Raw genomic sequence first — 17268 nt, forward strand, 5'->3', positions numbered from 1 at the left:
ATCTCTGCTTGCAATAATCTAAAAAAAGTCTGATGAAAGTAATTTTAAAACAGTTCAAAAAAACTTAGGGAGTGTATAAGAAGTATTTGTGAAGATTGTTATTTTTTTTATTTATAAATTTATAATGTATGTAAGTATAACCAGAAACTAGTTTTTTTAGATCATCATGACTTTAAACGCATTCAACTGATTTGACCAAAACGGAGTTCAGCTTCAAGCTGCTTTCCTGACCAAGCTTCAGAAAATAGGCAGGCATGAAAAACTAAGGAGTGAAAAGAGCCAAAAATTACAATATATCTGGTATTGCAAGTTGATACAATTTTAAACACAAGAAATGGTTATCTTGAATGTTGGCACAAATAGGGAAAGCTCTCTCGGGGGTTGCAAGCCAAAACTGTTGTCGAATCCATACAAACGTTACAGTATCGCACACTCGCAGTTGGGGGAGGACACTTGGTTCACTAGCGTAAGTGCACTATCGGCTTCTGCTGCAGATGCTACTTGTGCTATTGAAGACCCATTTTCGCCCTGTGCCAACAATAATGACTACCGAGATTCTGCACCATTGCACTCCACCTTACTCTAAAGTTTGTCTGTCCCCGTGTCCGTGTCCGTGTCCGTCCGTCCGAATAAAGTGGGTCATAGATTGGACCTGCCAATTGGGGGTGGGGATGGCAGTCAGTTTGGCCATCCATTACGGCTGTGTGCATCGTTTAATTAAGAGACGATCCAGAAGATTGGAAGGTGGCCAAGTTTGAATATTTTAAGCGGGTCAGTTCAAGGTTTTCGCTTCTTCGCTCGTGCAGGAATTTCGACTGTATCGGATTTGGTCTATAAACAATCGTTGGAGTGAGATGTACAGTAGAAGTAGAACTATGATATTTGTATAATTATGATCATGGGGAACGCACCGAAACGGAACTCCACCCTATGGGGAGTATGTAAAGGTAGTACCCAACCAGTCAGTGGGTGGATTGCAATCTGCAAGTAAGCGGAAATGTATTTACTGATTACTTTTGTGTTATTTTTGCTACAGTTTTCTATGCTGTATTGTGTTTCCTCCCGGCCGCTGCCGGTGCGGCACATTGAAAGTTTTTCCGATTGATTTTGTGCGGCCACTAATGGTGCGTTGGTGGCTTATAGTTGATCAAACTTTCCACCAGAGGTAACGTGGCGGGACGCTGTCTGCTTTAATTGTGTTATACAACTTTTTGTTTTAGATTGTTTGGATTGAGTAAACGAAAAAAAAAATGAGTTAGGAATTCCACACAAATTAAGCCGGTCGGTAGCTTTTTTGCTCTATTGTTCGGTTGCTGCCGGTATGCGTTTTTTAATTGTTGAATTTTAGAAACTTGGAAAAAATACTTCGCGAAAGTTTATTGATAGGAAATTCACCTTTTGCGTAGACTGATTCCGAAGTGTCTGCTGCAAGGAGTGAGGAAAAAATTGCAAAAATCCACACACAGACAGACTGGAATTGTAAATTTCAGTTCGATAGTTTAGTTTGGTGGAAACTATTGACACACTTTTAGCCTAATCTCAATTTATGTTTGCATAAAATTCAATGTCGTAACGAAATTATGTTATTTTTCATTCAAATTAGGAGCTATGCAAAACGAAACCTCTTAGGTAGTAAAACATTTCCTACACTTCCTAGGTGCCGGAATCGGCGCAGACAAAGAAGTGCCTCGCCCAGTTCCACACCTGGGGTGGTACACAAACTGTGACAAACGGGACGGGCGACACGCAGAGGTCGTTGTTTGGATTGTTCACCTTGTGAAACTGTTTGTGTGCATACATACATACGTACACATCCGAACGGTTTCGTGTTGTCCAATCGAACACCGATCGGTTTGTTCCAGCATTCGTCGTCGTCGTCGTCAACCATGAAACGTAACAGCATAAACCACACGTAGGGTGGGCCCAAGAGTGTTTGCTATTCCGATGTCCGCTCTAGTTTTGTTTGGTGTGGATAATAATAGATACATATGGATTTGGTCATACCCAATGCAGTTCGGTCTAATAATATTACTCTAGAAAGAGTGTGAAACATAAACTTTAGTTTTTGTTTGGCCAACACTAAGTTTCGGCGGACCGGTTGCATCATATGTATAAGACCCAACATCGTCTCAGTCATGGCCATTGGAATCAGCGTCACCACCGTCATCTTCGTCGTCGTCGCCATTTGGTTGCCGAGTAGGTGGACATAAAACTCAGTGGTCTATGCGGAACTGTTAGCGCTTTTGCATACCATAAGCGGTGACCTGAATGCCAGATCGAATATGGCAAAATCCGGCGAGAGTGGTTTTCGATTACGCCTACCGCTTTTAAAAGCTTCGTGTCCGTAGTGGCAAAAATTGGGTTCGCAATAAAGAAAAAAAGGCTTTTCGAGGTCAGCAATGTCGTTAGTCGGAAATGCAGCGCGTGGCTTCGGAAATAGCTCCGCATTCATTATCAATTACTCCACTCTAAGCCGTAAGTTGTTCAAACGATTAATTTTCCACCCACCTTTGGTTGGTCCATGCATGTAAACTATTTTTAACTAAAAATCCGATTATGCAATCGAATCGTCAATTCTTAATAACATAAGAGAATTCCTGACATTTGACACTCACGTGTTGGGAGTAAACAGAAGAAGCCGAAAGATGACTGGAAGCTGATGGTACGATATGCTAACGAACGGTAGTTTGTAACGTCACAAGGTACAGAGGTGTTGTAACACATGTCTCCAACACGGAAGTCTATGGGAGAGAAGGAGAAAAAAAACACCAACAACATCGATGCTATCAGCCACAACATGATCACATTCCGGTGGTGTCATGTGCGCGACGTATCGTTCTTTCTCGAGTGCCACCGTCGCTGCGCCACCGCTAAATGCATCGCTATAAGGGTGCCCAAAGCGACGGTATGCAAACCGGTATCGGCCGATAGCGATAGCAACGTGCGGCCTGATTTGCATATCAAACGGGCCTCAAACTCGTCGTCGTCACCGTCGTCGTCGTCATGTTCAAACAAACCTGGCAATGATGCGACAGTTAGTAGTTAAGCTTCCCCCCAACAAGACTTATGGGCCTTTCTTCCGGCTGGCATTGTTGCAGGTGGAACAGACGATGACGACGACGCGCGAATGGCCTGGAATAGGCGATGTGACGAAAATCAATGGGACGTCGTGTTGTTTGGCATCTTTAGAGGGCAAGTTTTGGCTGTGCGATCATTTATCTTCTTTGTTAGAATTCGTTTGAAGTTATGTGTTGAGCCATTTTGAGATAGTCCTCGAAATGGCTTCCAAGGGTTTAAAAGCCCTTCATCAACAGCTTTCTTTGACTGCTTGTGTGACGTTTACGTTTACTTGTAGTCGTACTAGAAATTTTTAAAAAGAGTTTATCACAAATTGACAGACTTTGCTGAGTCGATTATGGCTTCTTCTATCACTTTATAATCAGTTTCGATACTGTTAGCTCCTTTGAGTCTGTTTTAATTCTTTTTAACCTGACTAATACTCAATAATTTTGCCACTTTTAACTACTTTTTTAAAAGATTTTTTTTTAACTTATTTTCGATCATTTTTCACTCGTTATTTATCTCTTGTTGATTTCAGTCGATACAAAATTTTCGTTTAATTTCGTCTTGTTTGTAAGTATTTTGTATCTCTTTTCTCATTGTTGACTTTTGCACTGTCTTTTGATTTGGTCAAAGACAACACAGTGTCTTTTTTATTTTACTTTTAAGTTATACTTTTTCTTTGTTATTTAATCATACCTTAAGATTTGGGACTCTATTGATTTTATCTCTATCAATATATATATATTTTTTTAATTTTTATTATGGTTTTGTTCACTTGTTTTTATATACTTCTCAGACTTTGTTAAATTTTTAAATTTTTGCTTTGCATTTTTTATAAACTATTTGTAACACTTCTTTAGATTTTGTGTATTTTTTTATTGTTTTAGTTTTTCAAATGTTTATATTTACATTTTAGGATTTTTTATCATTTCTCTCTTAATTGTGCTTTTAATTTCTTCGCTTATTAATCTGTTTTGACATGACGTTTTTCATCTCAAGATATTTTTCACTCTTGTGATGCGTTTTGTTTCTTCTTGTTCCGTTTTCTTAAATGCCTTCAATCCACTCTTATAAGATTTTTCTTACCCATTTTTACGAGTTTTTGGTACTATTGAGATATATATTTTGCTGCTCAACCCTATTTTCTGACACTTTCTCGTTCCATTTTACGGTGTTTTGATTCTCATGATGCCTATTTTTCGATTCTAAAACCCCGAATTTATGTCAATTCGTATGAACTTTTCATCCTCTTAGTTGTCGTTTGACCGTTTTTCTACTCTCGTTTCATTTGATTATTTTGACAGTTATATCCCTTAGACTTTGTAGGAGTTTGATATTCTTTCTGTATGGTTATGCCTTTTTACCTATTTTATTATTTATTTTCCAGTTATTTCATTTGATTTCATTACTTTTGAAATTTTTACTGTTGAGCTATGACATTTTTCTGTTCATCATTAGACCCTACTTTCTCTTCCGACATTTATTTCCATTTGTTTTGTTTTCTTTAATACTTTTCATCTACTTTATCTAAAATATTTACCTCTTTTAATGCGCTTTTAATTTGTTTTACGTACAACTAACATTATTATTTTTTTTGCTGTTATACTCTTTCTGGTACTTATTTGCTCCGTTTTGCGATTTGTGATGTTTTTGGCACGTTATTTTTTGACTCTCTCAGGCTTTTTGATTCTTTTAGCTGTTATAATCCTTAGCATTTGTTTTATTATTTTTATTTTTTCACCCTCACTTTATTTTGTTTTATTATTATATGACTATACTTTGAAAACGAGTTGACTTCCGTTATATTTTTCGGCTCTGGCGTAACTCTCCAGATTATTTGATTTCGCGATGATTTTTTTTTGTAAAACTTTTGATTCATACTCAATCAACTTACTTCATTTCAAACTTCGAATACTACTTTCATTCCTTGTTCATTCATTTTTGGACTTTTCTTTCTGATTTATTCTGTATTGTTTTATTGTCCCTTTGTATCTGTTATGAACAATTGGTAACTTTTCTCAGTGATTTTGCACTTCTTTGTATTTTTGTACTGCTTATAAACTTTTTGTGATATTTTCCAGCACTTTTTGTGATTTTATAACTCTTTTTCTTTTATGACATTTTTGAATTTTTGTTCCACACTACTACGTCTACAAATATGACTTTCATTGCTGTTCATTTATTTCAGGTGTTTTGTTTTTAAATTCTATTCTATTTTGACTATGTTATAGTTCCTTTTTATCTGTAGAATAATTGTTGAATCTTCTCATTGATTTTTCACTTCTCCATTTTTTGTATTGTTTATGAACTTTTTGTGATATTTTTTCAGTTTTTCTTTTAGTTTCTGATTTTTTCTAATTTTTTCACTGCGTTTTTTAACATTTGTTTTTGTTTCGTTTCGTTCTTTTGATTTTTTCTATCCAAAAAAACTGTTTTAAAAAAGGTTTTCATTCATTGGCTGCTTATAGTTTCTGACTTTTTTCTGTTTCATTATGAGTGTGTTTTGACTTGTTTTCGTTCCATTTTTTATTAAGAGTCAAACATCTTAGCTTACCTCTTTTTAACCTTTTTTTCAATTTTTCTGCAAACTTTTCGTTCAGTCTACTCGTTTTCAACTGTTGTTTGGTAATTTCATATTGTGCTCTTGTACCTTCTCTTCTATTTGATTCGTTCCATATTTTTGGGCTTATTTTTGACTCTATAGCAGTAAACTATATTTTCTTTTTGCTTGTCATTCTTTGTGAAACCATATCTAATGTTTTTTACTTTCTCGAGTTGTTATGTTTACTCCTTTTACTTTGACCTTTAGAATTTGTAAGCACTTCATGTATCTTTCTACATTGTTTGATTCATTGACTTTACTTTGAATTTGAGTTGACTGCCTTTTGATTTGTTTGATAATTCTCTGGTTTCGTTATGATTTTTGAAAAATTAATTTGATTTTTATTTTCTTTCTAATCTTCTTAGATTTCTTGTTCTTTGTTTTATATTTTATGTTGATTGTGTTATACTTCTTTCCTGTCATATTTTCAATGAGTTTGTCAGCTTTGATAGCACTGGTTTTGTTTTGAACAATCTTTACTTTTCTCAAATTTTGTTCGTTCCTTTTTAACATTTTTGAATTTCTCGGTTTTTTTTTCTTTTAATTTTGGCGTTTTCGACCTTAGACTTTTAGTTAATTTTAAACACATTTTCTGTGTCTTTATAAATATGTTTCGAATTTTTTTCGTTTTGTTTTTGATTTATGTTTGACTTTTACTGTAAAAATCTCCAGAATTAGACACTTTTTTCATTGTTTACTGTCTTTTTTTGACTTTTCCACTAATTTGTCACTTTTCATTTAACTACCGTTTTGTTTTTTCTCAGTTTTTTTGTTCCTTATTTTTTTGGTTTGTTCATCTTTGGCTTATTAAACTGTTGAATACATGACTTTTTTGTCAGCCCAGGACACTTTTTGGTTTCTTTATAAACGTGTTACAACTCTTTTTTGTTTTTCTGAACATTTTTTAATCTTCTGAACATTTTGTTCTATTTGTTTTAGTTCTCATTCGATTATTTTCAACTTTTTCTAACTTTGTTACTCCTTCTATGACAGTTTAGAATGTTTTGCTTAGATTTCCTTTGTTCTCTTGATTTTTTTGTGAATTTACCTGTTTTAAAATATGACTTCTTTCTGCTTTGTTTCATATTCGTGACTACTCATTGACAAAATGTGACTGGCTTAAAACTTGTTTTTGAAAGTTTTGCGATCGAGGTTTCGCTCTGCACCTCTTCAGTTGGTTTTTCCATTTCGCGTTTATTTTTTTTCATATTTTGAGTGTTTTGTTTTTTATTTATTTTTTGTTAAATCTTAAGAATCTCATCAAATTTTTTTTTATATGCCTTCCTTAAAATCGCTCGTTTTTGAATTTTTTGACTTTCGTTTTTGACTATTTTTGTATGTTATTTTTGAATATAGTTCAATATTTTTCTTTCTGTTCTGTCCTATGTTGTTTTTTTTCCATCTATTTTTCTTTTTTTTTGTGTAATTTTCATCTCATTTTGACCCATACTGTTACTCTCTCTGACTCTTTTTGGACTTTTAAGTTAATTCGAATTTGTTTTTGTACTATTGAGACTCGATTTTTGGTGGTGTGTTTTATTAGATTTTCTGATGTCTGTGGTAACTCTGGTAACTTACTACTCTGGTTTGTATTTTTTTTTGTATTTTGGTGTTTGGGAAAGCAGTTGTGGATTACAAAATAAGAATTTACTCTTCTCTGTTCCTGTTATTTCAATTTTATAATTTTGTTTAACAGCTTATACACTGTAAAGTACACTAAGAACTATTTTTAATTTTATTTTTTCGTTATTCTACTTTTTTCATGCTTATCCTTCAACCTTATTGTAGGCACTTTGATTCACTTCCAACTCATTTCAGATTGTGTTTTCAGTATTTTTGACTATTTTGTCTTCAGAAATATTTTTGTCCTCTTGGACTAGTGTCCCCTTTTTTAAACTTTATTGTACCTCTGATAATTTGACTTTGTTTTGTTTAGTTTTGTTGTTAGATCTGTTGTTTATTTTCTCCTTATTAAAATTTCTCAAGTTATGACTTTTTCGTGCTTGGGCTTTTTCACTTTTTTTCCCAGCTTTTATTTCTTTTTGCAATCTTCTTACAAATACCTTCAATCTACTCTTAAAAAGCTTAGTATGTTTGTGTTAATACTGAAATTATTTTTACTTCCATGACGTTTCAGATTTTCTGGTACTTTTCTGTTCCGTTTTGCGGTTTATGGTATTTCTGGTTTATTTATTCTCTTTTTTTTATTTTTATATTTACTTGTAACTTGTTGTGGAATCCTTATTTAAATTCGTTCAGTCCCTTTTTTTTCACATTTCGTTTTACTTTCATCTAATTTTCATTCATATTATAAGTCTCTTTGATTATTTTTCAACTCTCTTTCAATTTATTCATGTTGTTTTTCAATAATTATTAACTATTTTTAACCACCAGTTTTCAACATATTTTACCATTTTTGCCATTTAAAGATTCCAAAAATTAATAAATTATTTTTTGTCTCGTTTCAGTACTGACTGCACTTTATAAGGTATGTAGCAGACTCATTGATTGATGCTTAACTGTCTGGCGAGCCCCAAGGGGATCATAACTAAAATATTTATGACAAGAAAGGGAAGGCGACCCGAATTTGTCCTCGCCGACGTTAAAAAATAATGCCAGAATATGAAGCCCAGAACATGACAAAGAACCTTTCGTTCGACCTTTTCCTAAGGTCACTACACATCCTTCGGGCGTTTAAATATGAACCACTCCCAGCCCTTCACCGGTCGCGACCAGCGGAGATACCCGTTTGTCGAGCCTTGAAATGAAACATGTAATGTCTCCAATCCGATCCGTTGGCAGCGAAAAAAAAGAGTAAACCAAAAATAAACGAGCACCCACACGAAAGTACCTGCCCATAGCTGGTTACTAGTCTAGCCTGGTGGATCGATATTTGGCATCGCGTCAATCGCCGCTGGCTATTGATTTCATTCTTTCCGAAATGCCGGAAGGCAAACCGCGTGAAAAAAGTTATGGGAGCGCGTGACAACGGACCATAGATCATCTTCACTGACCCTCGTCTTCGGTTCGGGCAGTATTCGACTAGACGGATTTTCCGCCCACTTTTGATGGCTACGAATCAAACTATTTTTAGAACAAATCCTGCGATGTTTCATTTTTAATGAATCTTGGCTCCTTCGGAGCACGCCTTGTTTCGTGCTGAAATATATCACGCAGTGCAGTGCACCAACTTTTTACCAGCCATTGCGCAGCAATAAATTCTTACAAAGTCGATGATATGTGAATGGTACTATAAACAACGCGATCATCAATATATTATGCTATTCCCTTCGGGTGCTTCCATGCTACACAATAAATTGATACTACTGGAAGTAAGTTCGCTTTTTATTGTCCATTATCGCGGCTAGTTTAAACTGCGTGAGTGTCGTGCAAGCCCTCGGCCGCACGACATACGCAAGTCGCAAAGCAGCAGCAGATTAGACCGCCAATCCAGCACCAGCAACAACAGCAACATATCGGGCAGCAATCGCATAAAATAAGCGGAGATATTGTAATAAACGAAGTGTACAAATGTGTACCGGAAAATTGCGCCTTCGGCTGGGTCTTCGGACGGTGCAGCGAGCAAATCTCCATTGCAAGTGTAAATGATATCAAGTGCTGCTAGTTGAGGCCCGGGCGAGGTCTTCTACGTTTTGTAATTCCTTTTTGTGTAATTCAATTTAAAGCCTTCGGAATTGAAAGCAAACCGAGTGGCACCCTTCGGAGGAAACACATGATGCGCACTGTCATTGTCGTGTGCAGGGTTTTTTGCTGGAGGGAGCTTACCCGAATGAATTTTTAGATCTTCAAAATTCGCTGATAAATGGATACAATTGACACATCCATTTGTTAGGTAGTTTATGTATAATATATAAACTACCTAACAAATTCACCTAACAAATTGCAAATATTCGACTCTGGAGGAGATACGCAGTACGAATTTATGTTATGAAATTGAAAGCCAGTAGCTAGGTCTTAAGTGCTCTGCATTATATCTCAACTCTGTCATTACGACGACAAAAAATTGCAATCAATTGAGGGCAGAATCTAAAAGGGCTAGAGTTCGCTTCAATTGAATTTATTCAAACCGTTTCATATTTTTTTTTACTCAAGATAATAGGTTTTTTTTATTTTTTTGCAGTCTATTGATCTGTTTGTCCATTTTTATTTAATTTAATTTTGTTCTTTGCACTCGTCTTCTGGTATCAATTTTTTTGTTGTTACTTGATTTTTTTCATATATATTTTCTGTTCCTCTTTCTTTTATAAATTTTTCTTCTGTTCTGTTTCGTTATTCTTTCTTTTAAAAGATATTTTAAATAATAGTTGATTGGTTCACTTTGGTACTTTGGTCTCCCCTTTTCTGATTTTTTTGTTTCTTTTTTGCGATTTTCTGAATGACTAATTTAGTGTCTTACAAAAATTACCTAACGTATGAAGGGCGGGAAAAAGGGGTGGTGATCCGAGTTAGGGTCACTTATTGTTATATATGGGAAAAAAAGGCGTGTGTTTGATACATTTACGTAAATAATTCGCAATATTAAAATTTAGTATTTTTTTCAAAATTGAAAAATATATGAGGGGGCAGATTCTTTAGCGTTACGTAATATTAGGGGAGGGACGGGGATGGTTACAATTAAAGGTTAGGGGTAAACAGGGTAAGACCGCCCTGCGGGGTAAGACCGCCCACCGTAGTTTCACTACCAAGTTTTAAAATAATTGAAAAATTTCTTTAACGTGTCTATTACAGTATAATTACATAACATTTTGCACGTTTATCTGTTTTGATAGTGCACGAACGGTCGCAGAAATAATCAAAAACAACCTTTCAGCTGGCAACCAGTCAATGCGCTATTGTTTTGCGGCAACGGGACTTAAGGTTTTTCAGTCTAAAAATCTATTGTTTTGTTCGTGAATATACGTTTAATTGCTTGTCTGAATCTATCTTCTTTCGGAAATATCGAATATTTTCGGTCAAATATGAAAATGTTCCACTGGGGGTAAAGTCGCCCACTATACAAGGGGTAAAACTGCCACGAATCCAACTGCTTGTTGTTTTACTTCAAGACCCAAATGCATCGACACTACAAAGGGAATATTTACAGGATCAGTAAAGCAACTTCAAGCCACATAAGACATCGATGTTAATCGACCATTTTCGATTTGGTTGAAGCTTTTCTAGTAGTATATTTTAACAAGACTTATTTTTGAAAAAAGTAAACCTGTGTGAAAATGGTGTTAATGAACCAAAATAATTTTAGAGCCAGGACGGTGTGTTTGATAGGTATGACGTCTCCGACAGAATTGTAATAGTAGTTTTTTACTTTCGAAAAAAGTACACACTCTAAAAAAATTTAAAGAAAAAATATAGAAATAGAATTAAAAATATATCTTTTTTCAAATTTTTTTGAAAAAAACATGTTTTTGCCTGTAAAATCTACAAAAGGTAAGCTAAAATTTTATGGTTGTTGGATCATGGAGTAATAGAAATATGAATAGCTCAATTTTTGTGAAGAATTTTTTTTTTTGATGGTTTATTTGGTGTACAGAGTCGTTGGTAATTTTGTTCTTAAAAAAAAACATAGAAAATTGAAAATATAAATAAAAGAAATAATAATTATTAGTATTTTTCTATACATAATAAGTCTTCAAAAGAATCATACAGATAGGTTTAATGAGTTTTACATTACTTTTCATCTCTGTTTTTTTGTTTTATATCCATTCTTGTGTTGTCTTCTTTAATTTTTATTTTATATTTACTCCTTTTTCCGCTTAAAAAATATTTTTATTACTTTTTTGTGTTTCTGTTTGTTTTTGGTTTCCCGACTTCTAGAGCATATTTTTTGTGCTTATGTTTGCGGTTTTTTCTGGCTTCATTTACTTTTATCTCTTTCTCTCTGTTTCTACTTTTGGTTTTATTTCTTTTGGTTTTTTTCGAATCTGCTTAATTGCTTATTGTTATCGGTTTTTTGATTTTCTCCCATTTCTTGTTTTGTTTTCTGTTTCCTGTTTAGCTGTTCTTTTTTCTGTTTTGTTTCCCTTTTACTGCAATATTTTCTCATTTGATCTACAGTAGCGTATTTTCGCTATTCGAACTCAATTTGAGATAATTTTGCCTTCAGGCCTATTAATATTAATATTAATATTCATATTCATATTCAAATTCATATTCATACTCATACTCATACTCATGCTCATACTCATACTCATACTCATACTCATGCTCTTACTCATACTCATACTCATACTCATACTTGTACTCATACTCATACATATCCGCATACTCATACTCATACTAATATTCATACTCATATTCATAATTTTGAATAATTAATTTAATTATTCATAATCATACTCATACTCATACTCATACTCATACGCAGAGCCTGACAAAGTCATTTTCAATTAACAATTATCAGGTTATAGTGACGCTTCAACAAGTCGCTTTCAATTGCAAAGCTTTTGCATCATTTTCGAGCACTTCGTGAGTCACATGACACACAGTCGAAAGCTCTTGCTGTGATTCTGACAACTGAAGGGCTTAGAATTGATACAAACGCTTTTCAATTGAAAGCGGAGATTATCACTATCACTCTCACATGACGAATCTCAATTGAAAAAGGGAACGGTGCGCTGACGAAGACAGAAAGCTTTCATACAGTATATATATATAGGAAAGAGGAAGGAAATATTGATCGGAACTTGCGTAACGTATTTATCGGATGCCATTGGCGTTCTAACTACGGCCTGCGGTATTAGAAAACTACCATCAAACGACGCGATGCGGTGCTAATTACAATTTAGACGCTGAAGGAAAGGAAAGAGTCTCTCCCTCCGTCACTCTCTCCGTCGATTGAAATAGTCATTAGTTTCATTTGAAATGATCCGAAAGAAGAAAGAGGGAAAGAGAGAAAGAAGTGATTCGTTGATAGTAGCCAAAAGGAATCAAGGGAAAATGAAACTGTTCGAATCGAAATGACAGCGCGAGTATATCAGTTTCATTGTCTTGTTCCGAAAATGTAGAGCCCTGCTCATACTCATACTCATACTCATACTCATACTCATACTCATACTCATACTCATACTCATACTCATACTCATACTCATACTCATACTCATACTCATACTCATACTCATACTCATACTCATACTCATACTCATACTCATACTCATACTCATACTCATACTCATACTCATACTCATACTCATACTCATACTCATACTTATACTCATACTCATACTCATACTCATACTCATATGCATACTCATATGCATACTCATATTCTTACTCTTACTCTTACTCTTACTCTTACTCTTACTCTTACTCTTACTCTTACTCTTACTCTTACTCTTACTCTTACTCTTACTCTTATTCTTACTCTTACTCTTACTCTTACTCTTACTCTTACTCTTACTCTTATTCTTACTCTTACTCTTACTCTTACTCTTACTCTTACTCTTACTCTTACTCTTACTCTTACTCTTACTATTACTCTTACTCTTACTCTTACTCTTACTCTTACTCTTACTCTTACTCTTACTCTTACTCTTATTCTTACTCTTACTCTTACTCTTACTCTTACTCTTACTCTTACTCTTACTCTTACTCTTACTCTTACTCTTACTCTTACTCTTACTCTTACTCTTACTCTTACTCTTACTCTTACTCTTACTCTTACTCTTACTCTTACTCTTACTCTTACTCTTACTCTTACTCTTACTCTTACTCTTACTCTTACTCTTACTCTGTCTCTTACTCTCACTCTTACTTTTATTCTTACTCTTACTCTTACTCTTGCTGCTTTTTCACTATTCTGATCTCAAACTAAAACTAGTTTTCTTGAACCATTTCGTATTATTTAAGTTTTTTTTTAAAAATGCCTCGCTTGGCTTCGAGTTTTTTCGAGCTTCAGAAACGTTGATCATTTTCATATAATTTCTTTATAAATATATATTGGACTACGCGAACCTTAGAAATCTCAATTTGTGGTTTTTGCAGCTAGGCAACTAGGTGTTTTGCCCTTAACACAAAATAAGAGTTTTTTGGAAGGCATTTTATAACTTTTATGAATATTTTTTTTGCTATTCATAGCACATTTTTGGATAATTTTTTGTATTTTTTTACTATTCTACTTTTTTTTTCTTGAAATTATAGTCTTAAGAAACGTTTTTGACTATTTTAAGCCTTATTTGGAATTATCCTTTTCTGACCCTAAGAAGCGCATTTCGTCTTCCGAGCTTCGCTTAGGATCAATTTTTGTCATTGTCTCTCTTTTGAACTTAATTTGAGACCTATTTCGTAATTTTTTTTTTTTTCATTTTTAATAGTGATTTTCCTATCCATTGTTTACCTCTTTCAAGCTCAGTGTGGGGTCAGATTCTTCTCAGTCTTTCATTATCTGTTTTTTTTCTGCAAGTTTTAGTTTGTTGGATTCGTTTGGATTGATAAGGTTATTTTGTTTTTGCCAATTCTTCTTACCTTCAGATGCCTTTTAGGTCGTTGTTCTGTTGTTGAGAAACGATTTAGCGCTATTTTGAGCTTATTTCGAAATGATTTTTTCGCCATTCTTTGTTCAATTATGAATTATCTTTAAGTCTTGATCAATTTTCTTAGTGAAATTTTATTATTTTTTCTTTGTTCATATTTTCAAGGGTTCTATTTTAGTCTAGTTTACCCTTTCGATTGTTCCTTCCTTTTGATTTTTCGTTGTTCAGTTGCCTGGATGAATGTTTTTTCTTCTTTTTCTTGTTCCTCCTGTTATTAAGGTTTAGTTGTTTGATTTTGCTGTTCTCGTATTCAGTATTTCTGGTTTCTATTCTGTTTCTATTCATAACTATTTTTCTTTGCTTTTGGTATATTTTCTGTCTTTTGTTTTCATTTCTATCATTTTTATAACTCTTCTATAATGTATTTTTGATTTTCTGAGAATGTTTTGTGTTTTTTCGCTCATGTTTTTCGACATTTTTTCTATTGTTAGTGCAATAAAGTTTCTTAAATTTTGTTCACTGTTCACTGTGTTCGGTGAATATGCATACATGATCACTAGCCCTGTTAAGATAAATTTCGACATTTTTAATTCACTTTTTCCACATGTACTATCTAAAACAGCTTTTTGTTTGTATTTTTTTTATTTCAACAATTTTCTTTATAATTATTATTATAGATTCGTTCATATTTTTCTTTTGCTGATTCCAAAAAACTGATTTCTTTTATATTTTAGTGCTTTTGAAAATTTCAAAATGGTGTGCCACTATTACAATATTTTATGTCATTATTCAAGATACAAATAGTTTAACAAGCTCATGCTCAATTCAATTTTTACTTTCTAATTAAATTTTTTTTTTCACTTCCATTTCGGATGAGATTCTAACCCCCAAAAACCACCCTCGTACGGACGGCTATGTGCCCGCTGTGTCTTGTAGTTTGTTGCATCTCGGGCGCATCCATCTTCGCAGCATCTGGTTCTCGCTCTCGCCAACTGGTGAGGCAAAAGGTCCTGCTGCCAAGTCATGTGCCAGACTCTAGGAGTTTAATCAAAAGGCCCAAGTGTTCGTACATGTTCAACACCACCTCGAATTTATTACTGCTACATGAAACCCGTCTCCAGACTATACAGTACACACAGTCGGTCCAAGTGCCGCGCTCGCGCCCGAGATAGGAAGAGTCTCGGTGCAGAGTGGCGGAAAATAAAAACAGCAATCGCCCCGTAGCCGTGGCTGGTCGGCAAACAAGGAGGAAATGGGATATGAGCGAGCAAAAGAAATTAAATTAACACACAAATGCAGAGCATCCACCCTGTGAGTGCTTGGCCACTCGTGTTGAACACTCGAACGACTGCACACACCGATAGTGGCTCGGGATGAGGCCTAAGTGTAATGTACAATTGATTCCAGCGGCGGCTACCGTACCGACGTCGTTAAGCGGATGACGGCCGCCGGTCTTCTAAAGTACGGGATGACGGAACCACCTACCCTCACACTGCGCCGCTTCCACGTTCGTCCAGCATCCAGAGGGTTTTCATGCCGTGCCGTCTAACAAAGTGCGAAATTTATGCTTTACTGATTGCGGCTGCTGATTACTGAAGACGAATTGCGAGGCCCAATGTTTCGGCTGCTCTAAGATTCAAAGTTCTCCAGTCGTCGGTTTTCGGCCTAGTCCGCAATGGCACTCGAGCACTTTTTGTTGGTTATTGTAGGATGGAGTAATCCTCCAATATTGATTTTTTGATTTTGATTTATTTTGGTGAATACCGAATGTGCTTCCATGTGCTAGCAACAGGAAACTCGATGGGTGTATGCGAGTCCGCCCTTCGTGTTCTTGTCTGGTGGGGGGGATGCGGCCTTGAGGAGTATCTACCTTTTTTTCCTAGGATGTTGAATCGTTTTAACGATCACGGGAAACGGGTTGATGTTGATGTTTAATTGCTGTCTGGCTTCTTAAATGGGGTTTTGTTTAGAGACCGGTAAACGTAATTGCAAGTGGTGTTACTTTTAATTTAGTTTAGATATTCGACTCATACGAATTCAGCTGAAATGTACAAAGTATCATTTTAAATTTTCGCATGTCACAATTTGAACTTCAAACGTCACACTCTGGTTGTTGAAATGTCAAAAATCCCACCAAAATCGAGGGTGCTCCCCGGTCTATTCGTTCGATTTTTTCGTTTATTTCTCTATCAAAAAAACAGCGCTTCTCATCGCCGTAGATTGCGGTTTATGTCAGCTTCAATGTTGTTTTCTATACAACGATGGTAGCTTTACGAGCTTTGAACTGGCACTTTGAAAGCCGGATAGAAGCGCACAATCGTGACCAACAGCAGCGTTGGGGGTGATGATGCGAGAAATTGATGTTGGTTTTCGTTTTGATGACATAAAAAAAATAGAAACAATAACAATTTTGAGAGCATAAATATGGCCCCAAACAAGCGGGTTTTTCTTCCATTTGCTTTTAACTTTAGTTGCATCACTGTAGTTAGTTTATGATAAGCTATTAGTCTACTCGTGTGTGTATCGGGGCCCGTATAGCACCCAAGGAGGAAAGTTTGTTTTCTCCCGCAATAAATTATCGCGGAAACAAAAATTTCTGCATGACTGTGTGGCATGCATGCATCGTACAACGCAAAACTGTCACTCGTTGCAGTTGGTTGTAAATCAATTTTTTTCCCTGAGCCAAATCATTAAAGTGCAGCATATCACGGTGACATATGCGCATCGTTAGAGCTCAGAGGGCGCGCGAAATGGCGAATGGTAAATGCCAAAACGTGACACAGCTTTGACAGCAGTTTTATCTCCCCAATTCAGGAAGTTATCTGCTACGTACCGCGAAGCTGTGTGCGGTGATGTAACGCGAAGCTGTGTGTAAATGTCACCCCATGTTTGTTTTTCCTATGAACAGAAGGAAAATCTCTCATCGGAGTCTCTTTTTCGCAATTATTGAAGAACTCTTCATTGCTTTCTCTCGTAATTAGAACAAGCACACCGAGCAGTCACGCAGCGGTCAGTGCGGTCAGGTCAAGCCTCATTAACCGAAAGCTACGGAGAAAGTCAATCACCGGCGGCGAAAGATAACAAGCAAAACTGAGGCTACCTGCCGTGTGACATGCA

At 35.4% G+C, this 17268-nt stretch overlaps 1 protein-coding gene across 2 annotated transcripts in view; it reads left to right on the top strand.

Annotated features, from left to right (window-relative positions):
* LOC129727444 (beta-1,4-glucuronyltransferase 1) overlaps nt 1-17268 on the top strand; it is a 207753-nt gene that overhangs the window by 54929 nt on the left and 135556 nt on the right. For both annotated transcript variants that reach the window (XM_055685297.1, XM_055685296.1), the window contains exon 2: nt 8134-8153. The gene's annotated coding sequence lies outside the window, so the exon portion shown is untranslated. The remainder of the gene's footprint in view (nt 1-8133; nt 8154-17268) is intronic.

Source organism: Wyeomyia smithii, chromosome 3 (assembly GCF_029784165.1).
Source record: "Wyeomyia smithii strain HCP4-BCI-WySm-NY-G18 chromosome 3, ASM2978416v1, whole genome shotgun sequence".
Classification (NCBI taxonomy): domain Eukaryota; kingdom Metazoa; phylum Arthropoda; class Insecta; order Diptera; family Culicidae; genus Wyeomyia; species Wyeomyia smithii.